The sequence below is a fragment of the Anthonomus grandis genome, chromosome 7 (assembly GCF_022605725.1).
Source record: "Anthonomus grandis grandis chromosome 7, icAntGran1.3, whole genome shotgun sequence".
Lineage (NCBI taxonomy): Eukaryota > Metazoa > Arthropoda > Insecta > Coleoptera > Curculionidae > Anthonomus > Anthonomus grandis.
Window position 1 is genome coordinate 23,508,817 of NC_065552.1, and position 20,470 is coordinate 23,529,286.

Sequence of the window (20,470 nt, forward strand, 5' to 3'; positions counted from 1 at the left end):
TAATAAGAGAATATGCATATAAGTCGAGATCACTTGGGAAGCTGAGGATCGGTTGTAACACTCTGCTATCTCTTGGTCAATGTTCACTCCCTAGTGCGCATTTTCTTCGTTATCTAGATGCGTGCAATTTATGTGGATCAAATTTGATTTTTGAGTTATTCATTATGTTCAACAAGGATTGGTAAATTTTGAAACTTCAACTTGGCGCTCTTTATATGACAGATGTCTACTAGTACAACCTAATTTTTTATAAGTCTATCTACATAATTTACCCAACCCAACCTACCAAACTTATAATTAAAAAACGCTACTCTGTCTGAAAACCTATGATCTAAAACAGAAAAATATTAGATTGGTACTATTAATTAGACTTATACAAGAGTAATTACCAGCGCCAAGATTATTGGACACACAATCAATTATTATAAAGTGAACATGAGCATTCCAAAGTGCCACCAAGTACGTAGCTCGAAGTTCTCACATAGGTAGTGCCTATTTATATTACTCAAAAAATGGAGCTAATCTTGCATTTCTTTTAAGCAATTATTAAAGCATAAGAGGCAATGTAAAAAAAGGTGTAGTACCAAGGTTGGCTTTATGCATTTGTGTGGATTTTGGCAGGGCCTGAAAATTAATTCTTTAATATAGATGAAAATGATAAATGTTCATTAATTTTCTTGTATCTAACCAAGGTATTTGTCACTGCAGCATGCCCTATTATAAGTGTATATAATGGTAATTCACAGATTTAGAAGGCAGGTTATAAAAAAATGAAAGGCACAATGTAAATAAGAATAGGCTGGGTACTTGTCTTTTAACCTTTGATATTAAAAGTTTTGCTATAAAAATTTGTTTAGTTAATAGCTGCCATAAATAAACAGTATTTTTTTTTAACAATATTTGTGTACAATTACATGACCAATATGGATTACTTTTATTTCATGACTTAGTTCAAGTTGTTTTCTGCCCTCCTGGAAAAAGGCTTTTAAATCTGGAAATAGAAGTGATATGACCATATGACCAACTAAGGCACTGTATGTAACCAAACAAAGTTCTCATAATTAATAGACTGTCTTGTTAATATAAGAGATTTAGGTGGAGTCTTGGAGCTGTTCTTAATCTGAAACAATTTTGATTTATAAGGTCAGATCTGCTGATGTCACTTTGGTGAAGTGATCTATACAGATTTCCCTAAAGCTTTTGATTGAGTCAATGATGGGTCATCTTAGGGAAACTGACTGAGAGAGTGAGAACCCAAGTGGTAAATCTCCCAAGATCATTATCTAATGAAATAGATGTGCTATCAGGCATACCATAAGATTCCCATTGTGGCTCTGTTTTGCTTTGCCTCTTCTTTATTGATTTGGTCAAAAACTTTGAAAATTCCAGAGTTTTAATATTTGCAGGTGCTGTCAAACTCTAGAAGTACTGACCCAGTCAATGATGCTGGTCTTCTACAATAAGATCTTAAATAATTTTTTAAATGGTGTGATTTAAACAGAGTGTCAGTTAATATTAACAAACACCATAACATAAATTTTTCAAGGAAAAAAAAAACTATAAATTTATTTTTTAGTCAATAAATAATCCTTAAAACAGAAATTTCATTCTCGGGAATCTGAATGGACTTAAAATTATCATTTGAAACCCACATCAATCATGCAACAAATAGTGCAATGTTGTGATTCAAGTGTTGACTTGTCTGAGTATGTTTACCATTATAATCCTTTATTGTTCCCTTGTTAGACCAATTTTGGAGTATGGGTCAGTTGTTTGGTCCCCACCTTAACACTTAATAAATATTTGAGAGGAGTACAAGGAATAAACTTTTCAAAATGGCTGCATTTAGAAGAGATTATCACAGGAATGAATCAGTGGGTGATGAATAGTCTAAATTTGCCTATACTCAAATGAAGAAGAATTTTACTATTTAGTTTAGATTTATCTATAATTCCTTCTCAAAATATCAGACAGTTCAAGACTTTTGGAATACTATTTTACCATACTCACCACAGCCTAAATGAAGCAACTATATGACTGATTTGTTGCCGTAATGACCTGCTAGAAGAAATAAATCTGTTTGACTTTAAATTGAGAACATTTAACCAAACACTAAAAGAAATGTTAAAGATTGTTCTTTCCTCAATCACGGTCTTGTTAGTAATTTGTAGTTGTGTTAAAGGATGTTCATTGCTTACTGTGATTTTGAGTGACAAGATATGGATTTTTTATATTAAGTGATATGAAGTGTCTTTTTACTAAACTTGGATGAACTTATTTTTTGAATTACAATGTAAATAAAAAGGTATGTATGACAAATAACTCAATCAATAACAAAATCAAATTAGAGATTCCTACTTAAACAAAACAACAATTGTAAGCATATTTTACATAAATTATTTGTCATTGTTGTAATGATATTATATTTTAATATTAGTAATCCATTTCAACCACTTTATAATGCTACTATTCAAATATATGTTATATCAATAATAAGAGAGTAAAATACAGAAAACCTGGTTCTTAGGTCAGAATTACAAAACTTTTAACTCAAAACAAATACCGGATTTCTTAGACGAACTTACTTGGACAATTCAATATAATTTTATATACAATAATACATTATTTCTCAAGGAACCCCAGGACCTGCCCTAATTTCAATAAAAATATTGATTAACTATAAAAAAAGGGTTTGCTATAAAGTAACCCAATTTTAACAATCGAGACAGTTCTTACCTGTTTGTTTTAATAACAAAACGCGTGTCCTATACTCCAGGTTAGTGTTGCTTAACTAATTATTATAAACATTATAAACTATTTGTATTTTGTTTGAGGTATTTTTAAATTATGTTTGAAATTGTATTTTCCTGTTTCAAATGCGCGCGCAAACTGTCATCATCAGCGTCAAGATCAGCTGATTCACGGCTGTCATGTCATAATTTCTTTAAACGCTCTATCAAGAGATGGCGCTGATCGTGTGATTTTGCTTAAATCTTGAATTTGTCTGAATCTTCATAAAAGAATCTTCAAAAAGATCATATTTATCATTATTTAGTTGGGAAAGAAACAATATTTTTTTAATAGAAGAGCACGGAATTCTTTCTGAAAGGATTTTCTGCGTATAGTCTGTATTTTCATACAGAACAATCTGGTTTCATATCATAGGTATATTGAAATCTTTTTACAAAACTTCTTGTGTGAAATTTAAAGTCACAATAAAGACAAACAAAAATTAACAATATGTAGCAAAGTATTTAGTAATATACAGAGAGTGCCATTTAAAATCAATTTTTGTTTTCATTTCCGTTAAAACCGGAAGTCAAAAAATCTCCTTTAATACTTACTCGCTTACAGAGTTGCCACATTTAATTTTTTTCTGTCAATTTAAATGAATAACAAAAATATGGGCGGGAACCAACCGGAATTCAATGTTTATATAACATAATCATAAAATCCCCTACGCAACTTCTTTTTGTATTTACAGTATATTTGAGATTCAAGAAGTCAGGTACAGTGCGAGTGTGTATAAAGTGCAGTAGAGTGAGTAGATTCATCCGATTATTACAAATAATGCAAGCATTTAGTTGCGCTCTGTCTATCATACAGTATCAGTATGCATGCGCATATTACACAGAAATACACGGACTTGCTATATGGCCAATACAGGCCGGAAATTATACAACCTTGAGTTCTTTTTAGGTATATTTTTCCCTTATAGGGTTTTCAAGTTTTTTTTTCAAGGTTTTGTTTAATTCGGCACTATTGCCAACTTGCAATGTCAATGTAATTAAAAGAAAACTAGAACCAATAAACCATTCATAACATCGAAAGCAACTGACATTGATTTCTTAGCTTACTTTGAATCTCATCCGATTAATTCACTTAATGATTTAGTGCAAGGAAGTGGCTTATGTTTGACAACCATTCACATTACTTTAAAAATGTAGAAGTTTGTGCCCTATAGCTACAGGCTTAAACAGATGCTTGGGCCAGGAAATCAAGAAAGCCGCATTAAGTTTTGTCAATGGTTTACTTATCGAGTCAGGCTTAATGCAAATTTTTGGTGCTTAATTAGTATATTATTAGTATATAGTGGTTATTAACTTATTAGTATATAGTTAATAAAGTACGATGAATCAAAGTTCTCCAACAGAGCTATGTTTAACAGGAAAAACACCCACTATTCGAGTCAAGAAAATCCTATGAACTTCCATCCCTGTAATCCGCAGAGACGCGGTAAATATTTCGTGTAGTTTAATCGGGTCAAAAATTGTAGGTCCTCTAATTTATCAAGGAGCATTGACTGATGAGCGGTAAGTCGAAATGTCACTCTTTGTGATCCGAGATGGAACTTCTGCCCATAATATTCGCCAGATTGATACCCTTTTTGATGACCGTTTATTATCAACTAACGACTACAGCGGGCTTTCTAACAATCAATAGTATTGATGGCAGAATCATTAAAATTAAAACTTTTATACAGGGCTTTAATTAATGATAACTCAATATTTCAAAAGGATCTTCTTAGACCTATCTTAGTAGGAAAATATTCTCCATCAATTATTTCCCGAGCATCCTCAAATTCAAACGTTATAAATCGGTTATCATTATCCTGTGCCGGACCCGTGAGTGAATGCCAGTTTGGTTTTTAGCAAGAGATGATGAACTTCTGAGAATCTTGATATATAAGCTTGATCTGCTGGATGCCTTCAAGAACTCTCTAAAGGTTGTACCAATATATAGGGTGATCCAGATCTAAACCACGTATCTTACGTTAAAAATAAGCTCTAGTTTGACATATAAATGTATTTCGAGAAATCTTCTTCCTCTTCAAAATAGGGAAGAAAAAGTTTAGGAAAAAAAAGTTTTTAATTAATACATTTTACACTCTTTGAAATATTAAGCATCAAGGAGCACTTTTTGCATATATTTTCTTTAAATTCCACCAGTGGCACCAAAACCGCATATTGTGAGACAAAAAACTGCTATACCACTACTTTTTCCAATAAAAATTACTAATAAATTCCTACTTTAATTTGGAGCAAATTCGGTCTCTTATTTACGTATGAGGTACCATTTCCGAGTAAAAAATATATAATAATGAAGAAAATGCTAAAATTTGGTATAGCAATAAAAAGCTGAGCACGGTTTTGTAGCAATTTTCTTATAAAAAAAAGAATAAGTAAGACATGTACCTAATCTAATGCCTGAAAAATATACTTACCCCAACCCAACTGGGCTATATACTTAATTATTTAAGAATACAAGTCAAAATATATTTTAGGAAACCACTGTGCAACAGCCTAGTTTTGATTAAACTAATTGTCCTGAAAATTGTCCCTTGCTGCTCTTAAGGCCTGTTGATAATTGACTTCTGCTGCTTATTATTGATATTATTATAAAATTGCAAAGCAACGTCTACGAATGATATAATAATTATTTTAAATAAGTATATAAGTATTTTAAGGTTAATTAAAAATATACTATTTCTAGAATAAGATTAATAAAATACAATTAAAACGTACCAGTAATTAGCTATGAATATATTTGCGGGTACTTAATATGTAAGAATATTCTTCTACAATTTTTTAAAACAAAAGGGCACATATTTACTAATTTATAAATGTGATTTATTATAAATCATTCTCTGGAATGAATAAATAAATATATGTATGAAAAATGAGTAGGATATAAGGTGTCAGTATAATTGACTCCGGCCGTACAATAACATATAGGCTGCGTCCAAGGCATCGCTAGTCGCAAGGTTTGTAAACACAAGTTTGGTTAGATATTTGACATTAAGTTCAACATGGCGGTGTCTGTGTTGTGTGATTAAAGCCCGTAGGTGAGTTTTTCGTATTATTTAATTAATATTGACTATAAAATAGAAAATAATTTATATAAACTTTACTTGACTATTGTCCTATTGCCCGGCGCTGATGTCACGGAAGATAATTCGGAAATAGACCCTAAAATTTGTGATTTATCGATTCGAATTACCTGTCTATGCTTAGTTGGTCGGGATAAATAGTAACTATTTACATTTAAATTTCGTTTGTTTTTCATTGCATGTCGCGTACATAGCGTAATATAGTGGCGACAGGTTAGAATACCTAACAGTTTTTAAATAAAATAGACTGTGGGCTCCTCTGTAAATATCTTAAGGGTTTTCATTATAGTAATTGCATAAACGCGCTGGACCTTGATGAAGCTAAATTTTTAAATTATTGTGTCAAATTGTTTCTATTTTTTTTTATTTGGTCCCGTACACTGCGCTTATTGACCATGGCAAGTTTTATCAATAGAAGTTTGTAGGGTTTCCTTGGTAGCAAGCGATTCAGAGCTTAAAATAATATAAAATTGACTACTTACTGCATGCATGTAGGTTTTCTGCTATAGGTAGCTCACAAGTTAAAAATTATTTTAAAATACATTTGTTAAAGTATCTACACTGATATTTGGTCAGCTCAATCATCTTCAAGAGAAATTCAAGGACAGGGAGATAAAAACTAAAAAGCAGTAAAATTACACTTTTTTTTTTAAATTATTATTTATTTGCACTTTCATTGTTAGGAGAGGCAAATAATACAAAGCGCTACCCCAAGTATGAATTAATAATATAATTATCTAACTAGAACAAATATAGAGTATTACAATTAAAATTTACAATAAAACTTATCCAGTAATAATTATTTTTGTATGTAATAGGTAGTATTACTTGTAAAATATTCAATAATTAAAATTACACTTTTTATTTAAATTTTTTTAAAATTATTATTTATTGTACGTTCATTGTTAGGAGAGGCAAATAATACAAAGCACAACCCCAAGTATGAATTAATAATATATCTAACTAGAAAAAATATAGAGTATTACAATTAAAATAAATAAAAATAAACTTTATTGTATGACATAAAATAAGAATACCATACAAAGGTGGAAAGTACCGCTACAGGTATTTTAATAACCACCCTGCTTAAATATCTAAACCTAAAACTAAGACTGCTAATATTCCTACCTATTTATTCATACATATGTATATATTCAGTAAAATAATTATGTGTCACAATTAATTATTTGATATATTGCTCTCCCTTATATAGTCCTTAACTTTATGCTTAAAAGTAGTGTGACTTACTTCCTTAAAACTCACAGGCAAGATATTATAAGTATAGATCCCTGTGTAGGCAAAACAAGATTTAAAAAATTCAGTGCGATGCTGAGGAATAGAAAAAATATTTTTATGGTGAATATCTACTAAATGGGCATCTCCACGGCCCATCAAAAACTCCGACAAATAAGCAGGCTCTTTGAGATTTTTTACTTTATATACTAGACTGCTAAGATTTGCAAATCTTCTCTCTGCCATATTTAAAGTATAAATTTCTGAAATATGCTGACTAACATGATCCCTGAGTGAAAGATCTTTAGTAAACCGGACACATGAATTTTGTATTTTTTGAATTTTATATTTGTTCATTTCAGTTAGGAATGGACCGTATACAATATTAAGGTAGGCAGGTATACTAAGTACTAAGCTTTCAGTAAGAATTTTTTTACTAATTAGGGGTAAGACATTTTTGAATTCATACAGAATTTTGAGTTTGTGATATGATTTTTGACAAACATGAGTTACATGAGCATCAAATTGCAACCTACAATCCATGTGCAAACCAAGGTTTTTTACTTGATTAGTCCAATTAATTTCAGAATCGTTAATTTTAAGTTTTACAGCTGTGGCAGTTTCTAAGTTTATCTTATTTTTAGAAAACAATATAGCCTGTGTTTTTTTAGAATTAATAAATAAGGAGTTTTGACTAGCCCAAAGAGAGATATGCTCCAAGTCATCATTAATGAAGGTTAAAGCAGTGGACAACTCATTAGCCGGGGTTGAACTATAGATTAGTAAATCGTCTGCATACATATGGTATTTACAGTGTTTTATGTGTTGAATTAAATCTGATAAAAAGTGTAAATAAAAGTGGCCCCAGGATAGAGCCCTAAGGCACACCCCTGCCCACAACCCTCCAGCTTGAGATGCTCATTGCTCCCTCAGCATCTGTAATTCTTACTGCCTGTTCCCTATTTCCCAGATAGCTGCCAAACCATCCTACTAAAAGATCAGTGTTTAAAGTATCAAAAGCTTTGGTCATGTCAATGAGCACTGTTGGGCAACAGTGACCATTATCAAAGGACCTTGCGATATCACTAGTTATATTCAACAAGGCCGTGGCACACAGTTGTCACGGGCGGCACGTGGTTAGCCCTAAATCCCGACTGATATTTAGGTATTATACATTTAGGAAGAAGATAATCTAGTATTTGGGTTTTTACAATTTTTTCCATTATTTTGGATGGAGTTGGCAGTATACTAATTGGCCGTAATTCACCCACAGAAGTTGGGCTGGATACTTTAGGAACAGGCATTATGAGAGCCCTTTTCCAGATATCAGCAACAACGCCAGTCACGAAAGACGAGTTTATAATATTAACAAGAGGGCCTAGACACGTCGAAGTACAAGATTTTAACATGCGTATAGAAACTCCGTCTATCCCAACTGCACCGCTCCCAACACTGTTCAAGGCCCTAAGCACCTCAAGTTCTGTTACAAGTCTAAATGTAAATGGATCAGAATTTATAGATGAGCTGAGAAAATCATTTAAAAGAACAGGATCAACCTGTGCAGCAGGTGTACTATCTATAAAATAATAATTTATTATATTTGATTCTTTAATCCTACTGGGAATGGGAGTAAATTCATTATTAATAATTCTCCAATTAGCAACTTTTTTCCAAAAATCTGTACTAGAACCTTTACATTTATTTATTTCACTGGAAAAATATGCCTTCTTTTCTAATATTATAGCCTTATTGACATAATTTTTTAGATCAATATAATAAGTTTTACTAGAAGCAGTTTTTACTGAGATATATTTTTTAAAGGCTTTATGTTTCATTTCAATCATTTCACAATTTACAATAATAAAACTTATCCAGTAATAATTATTTTTGTATTACATATACATACAGGTATTACTTGTAAAATATTCAATAATTAATAATATAGGGTGTCACAAAGTTCTATGCAAATATTTTAAGAGCATATTGTTGGAGTCAAAAAGATTATTTTTCTCATAATCATGTGTCCTAAATGCACTTTATACAGCCCACACAAACTGTTTGTAGAAAATTGATAATTTGGAACACTATGCATTAAATCTCCTAAAAATTCCTTTAGATAAAAAAAATAGTTTTTTTGGATGCTCTGGACATTTTCCGTACTAAGAACAGTGTAAATGCAAATTTAGGGAACGAATCAGAAGGGGCTTATCCTTATGATGGCCCATATCTTATGTTTCCGATAAGAAATTTGAAATTCTAGAACACCATCTAAAATTATCATTTCTTGCATTTTTTTGACACAATTAATTTGATTTGAAAAAAAAAAGCAGACTGGCTCACGGCCAACTTCATTTTTTCTAATTTGATAGTTTAATTAAGTTTAATAATGCACCCATTTACCAGTGATTTTCTTGAAAACTGTTAATTGCATCAAAAAATGCAAAAGACAAAAATTTTAGACTTTCATGGCTTCAACTAGACAGCTTTGTTTATATTTGAAATTTTTCATTTCTACCGTAGAGGCAAACGTAAATGTTGTAATTTTTTTTTAATTATTTATTTGTGCTAAAAAGTACAAACTCTTACACAAGTCAAAATATAGAGTATAACAATTAAAATTACAATAATAAAACTTATCCAGTAATTATATACTACAGGAAACACTGGGCACTAAGTAAAACTAACAAACACAAAGCAACTTAAACAGAAACACAATACATACATATATGAACCACATAATATTATTATTTAGAATCCATAGTGAAGAAATTTCTTAAATTACTAAAAAGGATTATTAATTAAGAAGTCTTTCACTTTATTTTGAATATATACTTGAATTAGCAGAACCCTTACAGAGGCTGGCAAGGCATTAATAAATTTCACTTTGTTGTGAGAAATGTCAGTTCTGGATCTGGAGTCAATGAAAAGGTGATGCTATTATTTCTCAAAAAGTAATGGTGGGTATCAGCATATGCCACATAGTTAGCCACATTTTCCCTAGCATATAATAGGCACACTAGAATAAATGCACAGGATAGAGTGAGAATTTTCAATTCCCTAAAGTCCTATTTACAATACTCTCTGTAGCCCAAATCATCAGCCTCATACATCTTTGTAGTACAAATATCTTAGACATAGCACTGAGTTTCTCCATCTGATAAGACAATATGTCATTAAAGAATAAAAATAGCTGAAATAAGCAATCCTGAGTGTGCCCATTGAGACAGGGCCTGACACATTAATCATAATATAATAATATTCTTAATCCAAATGTAAATACTTCTTAATTATTTCTATTTTTCTTATACTGTTTGAAATTATTGAAGTTTATATCACTTGCTGGTTTTTTGTGACATTACTTTTAATATTTCTGAGCCACAAAGCTTAGTTTTACATATAGAAACCTTTATAAGATTGAACATTTACATTTTCCATCTGATCTGGATTTAGTACCATGACATAGTATGTCTATCATGCCAGAAATTGACTCTAAGTTTGATTTTTTCACACAGTCAATACTTATCCTATTAATTAATTAATCAAACTATCAATTAATATCCTAGACATACATGCTGCATTAAAGAGGGTTAATAATAAAAGAAAGCTATATAGCCCCCAACATCAGGTTTATGCAAAAGCTTCATAATAGGGCTCTAGATAAGTTTAGAGCTAGTAAGGAGCAGGAGGACTGGAATGAGTATAAGCAGTAAAAAATTAAATAGATGTAAACATCACTGCTATGCAGATGATACTTAAATTTATTACTCTTTTAAACCCAGTCATGCTCCTGAAGCTAACCTTAATATTAATATAGATCTTAATAATATCTTTGCTAAAACTCAAAATCTACTTTTAAAAATGAACCCACCCAAATCTAAAGCTATTCTTCTTTGTAGTGACGCTCACCGGATTGAGATTTTAAACGACTTGAACTTGACTAATATGTTATTCAATTTCAAAATTCAGCCAATAATCTTGGGCTCCTAATAGATCATAAACTAAAATTTAAAATTGGATACTAGACCCTTACACTTAAACTTAAAATTGGATGCTCGCTTTAAAAACTATTTACTCATAAAAGAATTAAGTTTTGATATTAAAAAAAATGCTTTGTGCAGAATTGGTTTTGTCACCTTTCAATTTCTGCGACACTATCTATGGTCCTTGTTTTGACTGCTCAGATGCCTATTGGATACAAAAACTTCAGAATTCGTACCTAAGACTTGTATTCAGCGTATGTTAATCGACGGGTATTACATCTTATTTGTTTTTTTTTGTAAATTACTTAAGTGGAACTCTCCATCATAATGGCATAGCATGATTAGATTCCGAACGGATGTACATAACCTAAATATTAGAGGAAAAAATTTGCTTACTTTTCCGGCGCCACAATAAGGAATTGTTTAAAAAGTAATTTTCATACTTGATTGCACCCTACATAAATAGGTTTAAAATAAATAATTTTACATTGACAGAAAAAACTTTTAAAGTTAAGCTGCTTCTCCTTGGGTAATTACGTGTATTTGTGATTTTTTTTTAAAGTGTTTTTGTTTATAATATATTATTCATGACTTTGTTCCTGAAAGGCTTTGAACGTTGCCATAAATCATTATATAATTTTCCTGATCTTCCCCTCCTCTCATATTTTTTTTCATATCCTGATCCTCTTCCCATACTCTCGTTAGGTATCTTCTTTCTTTTTCAGTAGAATATTTATTATTAAATTTTTAAATTATTGTTTTTTTTTTTTTGACTTCAACAGAATTTAGGGAGCCTTTTGTGTAATGGATATCTCTGTAAATTGCATATTATAGCCTGTAGGTCACCTTGCATTATTAGCTTTTGTCTTTAGTTACAAATTCTTTGATTTTTTTTTGTTATTGGTAAATGGTGAAATACTTAATATTAAGTGGAATTGGAAAAATTTTATTTGTAATATTTGAAATTTAATTCAATTTGCTCTAATTTCTTGGTGACTAAGAAACGTCTTTATATTATTATTATTATTATTATTATTATTATTATTATTATTATTATTATTATTATTATTATTATTATTATTATTATTATTATTATTATTATTATTATTATTATTATTATTATTATTATTATTATTATTATTATTATTATTATTATTATTATTATTATTATTATTATTATTATTATTATTATTATTATTATTATAAGGCTTATGCATCTTGACAATTTGGATGATAATTCTTCATCATGACTTAGCCAGGTTAAACTTTCATCAAGAGTGATGTAAGGAAATTTTCAGTTCAATTTGAAAGATGTGGGAAAGAATCAAGACCTTACAAAGAAAACATACGGGGCTGGGTATTGATTTTATGCAAACATGATCTGTTTGAATAAAATCCAACAGCCCAGTCTTTTAAGTTACTCTTGAAATGCATAAGAAATATTGGCTTCACCAGCATCGGCAACTGAAGAAGTTGTGTCATCCACATAGATATAAAACACAGAGCCAGCATGACAAATGGCAGGTCATTGATCTATAATGACACTAAAATAGGCCCTAGAAAAGGGCCTTGTGGAAGTTTGTTTTAATGCTAAACTCTGTGACTCACACCCCTCAAACAACACAAACTGACTTCTGTCAATCAGCTATATGTTTCTGAAAATAATTTTGTTCCTTAAAATTAAAAAAGTACAATATGGGTCGACACAACACTCACACAACCATTACAATAAGGTTTTACAAAAGGTCAATAGAGTAAGTTGATTTAAAACAATTGAGATATTACATTAACAAAAATATCAATTGGACAAAGTACTTCAATTTCAACTTTAAAATACGTTTAAGAAATTCACCATAAAAGAATGAAAAGAACCAGCTTCTAAGACTTTTTTATCATTATTTTTAAATGTCGAAATTGGCTGATTTCAAATTTCTACTGAAAGCTTGTTAAAAAACCTAATGGCCCAGTAGCCTGGATACCCTCTTAGGCGGGAACATATAGCCCCCTGGTCTCATACCCATGTATATTCAAGCCGCATTCTTCATCACATAGGGAGTTCTCCAAGGCCAAGGCACAATCATTATGTTCAGTTTCTGAAAGCAACCCTACAATCCTCTCTGAAACTCAATACTCAATAAGTTGATAATAATAATACAAAAAGATTACAAGAGTTTGTTAAAACAACAATTACAGACAGTATTTTACCTGTAAAATATATTCTAAAACTTATTAATTAAACAACAATGGCTTAAATGTATCTACATGAATTAAAGTATTCATCACAATAAATAATAAAAAGCATTGTTTATAAGATAACCCCCTTCGCTTAAAATTTTTAATTGATAAAACCTTAGCTACATCTGATAATACATTAAAAAAATGTAATAGCTCAATATCCTCAACCATCCTGACTCGAAATTGTTCCCTTCATGGATGTTGTACCTCACACTATTTAATATACAGCAGATACTCTAGCACATACAAGGTAATCAAGAGATCTGGACTAAATATTTTCGCGATCATCCCTCTAACCTATACCAGATATCACCTTAACTGCCTTTCTATGTAAGCGAAAAACCCTCCTTTCCTCTGCTACAAGGCCTAGTCAAGAGCACATATAGGCAGTTTATGAGTTTTCCCACAAGAACATTGATATGCTCACCCCACTGCAGCTTTGGGTCCAAAATGATCACCAGATGTGTCTTGTCAACATTTATAAGCAGTCTGTTTGTGCAAAACGAATTTTCACTCATCTGTACCAACATTGATCACATCCATGATCCCTTTCACCTGAGATCTACACCTTATTGAGGCATTTATGCCTCTATTATATGTGATACAAGATGTAGGAGGCCTTGGACAATATTCCTACGCTCTCTAAACCCAAACTGGAAGAAAAGACTTTGTTTTAAAGAATTCAATTCAAGGAAAATTGTAATTTTTTTGAATAAAGGATGATTTTTTTACCACAAGGGCCACTTTAAGAACTTCAGGGAAACTATTCTGTTTAAAACAAGCATTTATTAGATTAGTCAAGGGAATTATTAAGCAGGATTACCTTAAACCACCTAACACCCTTTGCATGTCAACAATCTGCTGGGTATCAGTCGCATGACCTCGGGTGATGTTCCTAAGAAGAAACGGATGTAATATGTTTCTAGGCTGTAATATGTTTTTTAAGTTAGATGATTCTAGATTCAGTTTTAAAAAACTTAAAAAACTGTTACTAAAGAAACCACCTTTATATTATTGTCCAACAAATCTAAAACTATTATTAAAAAAATATTAAAATCAAATACAATCAAATTATATATTAATCAATATGCTGAATATAAACTTTTTAAGAAGTCATATAATAATAATTGTTTGTGATTTCGTTGGTAGAGGGGATATGCTGTGTCTCTATTTCCTAAATATTTTTAAACATACTGACTCGAATACAAATATGTATTGAACAATCAGTAGGCTCTTGCAAGGAAGTCACTTTTCTGAAGAACAAAGAACTGCTAAAAAAGTCCTAATTTACCCAGAAAATGGTTTTGCATAATGTATAGTCAACACTCCAACACTCCAAAAACTGTATAGGCACCTGAGGATAATCTAATAATCCACATGTTTAGTCTCCCTTCCATAATCTACTAACTGTAATTCTAGGTATGGGAAGACTTAATTGAACTTAACTACATACTCTCATATTATGGTTATGCCTAATCTGAGACTCTTCAAATAATATAAACTATTAAAAACATATTATATAGACAGAATGTAAATTGACACTGTCAAAAATTAAAATTTAATAATTTTGCGGTTTTCAAAAAACTTCATAATTTCTTTATTATTAGAGTTAGAGACGTGATTCAAATACTGACACCTGCCGCAGTCAATAAAGTGAACTTTAACCAATTTTTCATTTTTTTGCCATTCTTTGTTTCAAGTGATTTTCAAAAACCTCATTGAATCTTTACTTTTAGAAATAGAGATGTAATTCAAAGAAAAATTCAATATTAAATAGAAAAAATTGGAGAAATCAATAGTTTTTCAGAAAAATCACAATTTGACCTTTATTTTATGGTAATGGATAATTAATTCTTATGTTACTGACTGATTAATTAATTCATAGGATGGGTGAAGCGATATTTACATGGTCTAGGCCAACTGCATAATATAAAGAGTCCACGTAATTGATCACCGATAGCATTGAACCATTACGTTATTTTTTTTTTACATTATTTCGTCTTGATAAGCCGATGACTTTGCTATATAGTGAAAGTTTTCGTCACGTGTTGCAGGTAGCTTTAAATTAGTACCGGTATAAAATAAGTAATTTAAATTAAAAAAAGAAAAGCGCGATTTGCATGATTAGTAAGTATAATTTGTATAAAAGTTGAATGGTATAAACCTGAATACTATGTATCTACGTGAAAGCAACGAACTGCCCCACTGATGCGAATGAATTTGTATCTTAAAGTGAATTATTTTAAATATTATAATTATGATTCTGGAGAATTCTTAAAATTTTATCTACGCTGCATCTGTGTGGCACAGATGCAATTCTTTAATTAATGTTGTTAGGGCCCAAGGGCGTCGCAGCTGCCTCCCCCTAGAGGCCTAGAGGTTTACGCTAAACCAGTCATCCGGCTAATTGAAACTTTACTTTTGAAAACGTATATTTCGTAACTTATCACTTATTAATTTCTAATTTCACTTAATAATTAAGCTATTAGGTAACTTCAATCTAAGATAAGGCTTTACTATACCTATACATATTTACATTTCGGGGGCTCGAAGCGCTCGCAAGTGAAAAGCGAATTGAAACGATTACGCTCACTTTGAGCCAAGAACCTACGGATACTACGGAAAACGTACGACTTTGCCAAAGACGCCCAGTATCTGAAAAGAAAATTCAATCATTCCTGGTTGGAAATGTGCCAGTAGATGTGCAAATTAACAAATACTCTCAGGAAAGTCTTGAAAAAAACAGGAAAATTATAAGATCGATTATTTCCTGCATTGCGTTTTGCGGATCCCACGACCTAGCATTAAGGGGGGCAAGCTATGGTGATGGAATTCTGGAAGGGCTGTATAAGATGCGAATTGACGCAGGAGACACTATTTTAAAAAGCCCTTTTGAGCATGGAAAGAAAAATGCAAGTTATCGATCGGTTGACATCCAGAACGAGATTATCAGTATTTGTGGAGATGTTATTAAGGCCGATTGCATCAAAAATGTGAAGATATCGCAAGCATATAGCATTTTAGCAGACGAAACAGCTTATATCTCTGGAAAGGAACAGCTCTCAGTTGGCATAATATATTTTGATGAGGAAACCAGCAACATTAAAGAAGTATTCCTCGGATTTGCTGAGCTTACAGCCTTGGACGCTAAATCGATTGCCACGGCAATAAACGAATTCCTGACGAAAGAGGATCTCGATCCAGATAAATGCGTTGGTTTGGGATTCGATGGTTGTTCCACGATGTCTGGAAAAGAAGGTGGCGTTCAGGCTATTTTGCGTAAAAAATACAAGAAAGCACTATTTTTTCATTGCTCGTCACATAAACTCAACCTGGTAATCAATGATCTGAATGCTCTGCCGGAGATCCGAAATACAGTTGGGGCTATCAAAGATATAATTACATTTTTTCGTGAATCGGTTCTAAGAAGAAAATGAATACCCAATATTCCCAAGCTGTGCGAAACAAGGTGGAGCGAGAAATACAAGAGCACTAGAGCTAATGGAGGCACTAGAAACCTGTCTCGAGATGGCAATATTGCGACAAGGAAACATGCATATCAGCTCCATGCTGCAGCTTCCAAAGTTTCGTTTATTTTTAGCCTTGGATTGATAGCCAAATATTTCGCTCTTTTAGAACAGTAAACGTGCTCCAATCAGTCTCCTTGGATGCAGTTCAGGCATCACAGCATATTGGTCGTATTTTAAAACTGATCAAAAACCACCGTGAGAGTCCCGAAAAAATAACAGAAGAAATTTTCAAAGATGCTTCTGTTATTGCGGAAAAAATTGGATTGGATATGAAATCAATAGCGCGTACTGCTGAAAGACAACAACACCGTAGACACGTAGGTACACGAGCAACAACTCCATCCTTACCATTTCCAGAAAGTTCAAGGTATGACTGCAGCCGATTATCATCCTAGAGTTCAATTTTGTCGATGGCTTCTGGATCACATCATGGCACAACCAAAATGTTTACGATATGTTTTGTGGACCGATGAAGCCTCTTTCACAAGAGATGGTATTTTTAATAGTAGGAATAGCCATGTTTGCCACGATGAAAATCCTTATGCAATTTTTCCAAGAAAACATTTGAATCGTTGGTCTGTCAACGTATGGGCAGGCATTGTTGATGATTATTTAATTGGGCCATACCTTCTACCGGAACGTGTTAACCGTTCCGGTAGAAGGTAAGGACCTATTCATCTGCGTTTCTTGGAGGAAGTTCTCCCAGAACTCCTTGAAAATGTTCCACTAAACGTTAGACAGCAAATGTGGTTTCAGCATGATGGAGCGCCGACTCACTTTGCTGTACAAGTACGCGATTATTTGGCTCAGCGGTTTGGGCACCGTTGGATTGCCAGGTGGAGCAGTTTCTTGGCCTCCTAGGTCACCCGATTTAATGTCGCTCGATTTTTTCTTGTGGGGACATGTAAAGTCTTTAGTCTACGAAACTCCAGTAGAATCAGAGCTAGACTTAATTTGACGAATAACAGCAGCATTTGAAATCATTCAAAACGAGGATCAAATTTTTAGTGTAGTCCGCCAAAATTATGTGCGGTGTTTAAATCGGTGTATTCAGGTTGGAGGAAGACATTTTGAACAATTGTTGTGATGGTATCATATACAAAAGCTAAAAATAAATGCATCAGATCCTATTTAGGTAATTAATATTTTTTCTAAATTTAAACGCGTCTTAGGGCCGTAGTGGCATAGTGACACATTTCCGGACATGGGTTCCTATACTCAAATGGATTCTACTGTTGCACTGAACAACCCCTTGAAGTTTGATCTCATAGTTCTGAAACACCCTGTATAATGATATTACCAATGATTCCTTCTAAAATTCTTAAAAAAAAACTTTTCCTCTTTGAAATTAAATATTCAGCGTTTGTCATTGGATGAATGTACACACGATTTGAGGATATTTTTTTCTAATTTATGGATAATCTTAAAAAATAAAATAAAAGGCTATTAACTGACAGTTTTAAAATTATGCTTTATTTACTATTACAAGGTTTTTTAATTTTCGTTATTAAAACTGCATTTTCCGAGTCAGCGACAAAATAAATTGTGATTACAAAGCTGTCATGCTTATCTATGCTTAGCGATGTTTTACCAAAATATTAAATATCTCAGAACATTATTATCCTATATTTATAAATTAAACCTCAAAATGATTAGAACTACATTTTCTAAAATCTTTGTCGATGGCTCACAAGGCTAAAATTTCAAAAGGCTAAATTTTCTGCGTCAAAACCGACAGAACTTAAAAGCAGGTCTTCATTCTTTGATTAAATATTAATTACCTCGGGAAATAATAATATCAAATTGACAAATTAAACCTTAAAATGCTTAGAATTCAATTTTCTACATTTCGTTGTTAGCTCAGAAGGTTAAAATTGCAATTTTCTGCGTCACAAGTTAAAAGCAACCTTTGTTAAGTTCCACGCAACATGCTGTGATTAAATATTTAATACCTCAGAGAGTATTTATCCAATATCCACAAATGAAATATCAAAAAACTCAAATTTAATTTTCTACAATTTATGTTCATGACTCAAAAAACTAAAATAGCAATTATTTCAGTCAACGACGAAAAAATGTTGAAGTAACGCTAGAATGTTCTTAGCAATACACTCATTACACATTAAATATTTCAGGTAATAATTATCCGAAATGTACAAACTACATGTCAAAACGCTCAGAAAAATTTCTTATAAACTGTGTTAATGGCTTTGAGTCATTTGGTTCACTGCAATATGCTTTATAAAAGTTTTTTGTTTCACTAATATGATCATTTCTTAATAAAACACTTTGTTACGTTAAAACAAATATGAAACATTAATACAACTATGGATTATAAATCATGATCCATGTATCATCCTGTCGAAATGGCGCGACATAAAAACGCGGTTTCATGTCAAATCGTTCGGCATAATACAATTTTCCATCAATCTAATGATGAAAAATTACTTGTAATACCCAAAGCGGAAATTTTCAAGACTTAAGTATCATCGTGCGTTATTCAAAATGAGTTTGTTTTGTAAAAGCAAATTCCGCAATATGTACCTGCCGTACGGTTACCTAAATTATAGTTTAATTTCGCAACGTTTTTTTTTTTATAATAATATTAAATGCATAACGTTTATTGTCATTTTATATCGCGATTGTTTGATAAGAATAATATCTTGAGAGGAGTGAAGATAGCGGTAAATCAATGAAATTCATTTCTTAAATAGAATGAATTGAGTTATAAAATATTTTTTACTAAATCCTTATGTAAGTTAATTTGTGTATATCTTGTCCCATTGTGAAATACGACTTGATTACTAGACATTTATCAGTTTATAATATGCATTAAACAATGTATACAGGTTAAGCAAATATCTTTGTTGTGCGCCCAAATATCCATTGCACTAAAAATTAATAGGAAAAGCATTAAGACAAAGAGCGAAATGAAATATCCAATTTTCCACTTGCGCTCGCAACTATTTGTTTAAAAGTCGCGCCAATATTCAGACTTGACCATTGGCTAGACCGAAACATTCGCCAACTTTCTACGTGTGTCCCCAGATGTCGCGAGGTGCGTCCGCCGCTCGCTTCATCCTTGTTGCACCTTTGGGATCTAGGCGAGATCATTCCCAAGTGCCGAAGAACAGCTGGTTTATTTGCGGCTGTTAACATGGTTACAGAATTTTTATTGAAAGAAGGTTAAGTGATCAAACAATAAGTTTATCCATAAGATGGGACGCAGAAGAAACAATGGTGCTACCTAGTGTTTTTGTTTTTGGTCTTTTTCAGGGCAGGACAACCAGAAAACCAGAGAGGCAAAAACATATTGGGACAACCTTAGAATATTGAATACACTAGAATTGGCTGCTTTGAATTGAGCGCAAAATCTACACAGGGGGCAGATGGGATATTTTGTTGATAAACATGCTTAGTATTCCATGTTGCCAGTGATTACTCAATTTTAACAGAAGAAAATAAAGTGATATAATAAATTATCATAATTAACAGAAGCTGAGTTGCATTCTTTATTATAAATCAAAAGAAAGAGTGAAACTCGCTTAATAACCAAAACTAATTTGTACTATATTTACACTAAACACTAATAATAATTAATA

General features: G+C 31.8%; 2 protein-coding genes across 4 annotated transcripts in view; one reads left to right on the forward strand and one right to left on the reverse strand.

Annotated features, from left to right (window-relative positions):
• LOC126738492 (uncharacterized) overlaps window positions 1-3,406 on the reverse strand; it is a 40,865-nt gene extending 37,459 nt beyond the window's left edge. Inside the window, exon 1 of one of the 3 annotated variants that reach the window (XM_050443856.1) lies at window positions 3,345-3,406. The gene's annotated coding sequence lies outside the window, so the exon portion shown is untranslated. Of the gene's footprint in view, window positions 1-2,010; window positions 2,151-2,736; window positions 2,902-3,344 lie in introns of those variants that run through there. The other 2 variants (XM_050443854.1, XM_050443855.1) reach the window with 2 other exon arrangements.
• A 2,380-nt stretch (window positions 3,407-5,786) lies between these two features.
• LOC126738282 (uncharacterized) overlaps window positions 5,787-20,470 on the forward strand; it is a 134,417-nt gene continuing 119,733 nt past the window's right edge. The window contains exon 1 of the mRNA XM_050443533.1: window positions 5,787-5,845. The gene's annotated coding sequence lies outside the window, so the exon portion shown is untranslated. The remainder of the gene's footprint in view (window positions 5,846-20,470) is intronic.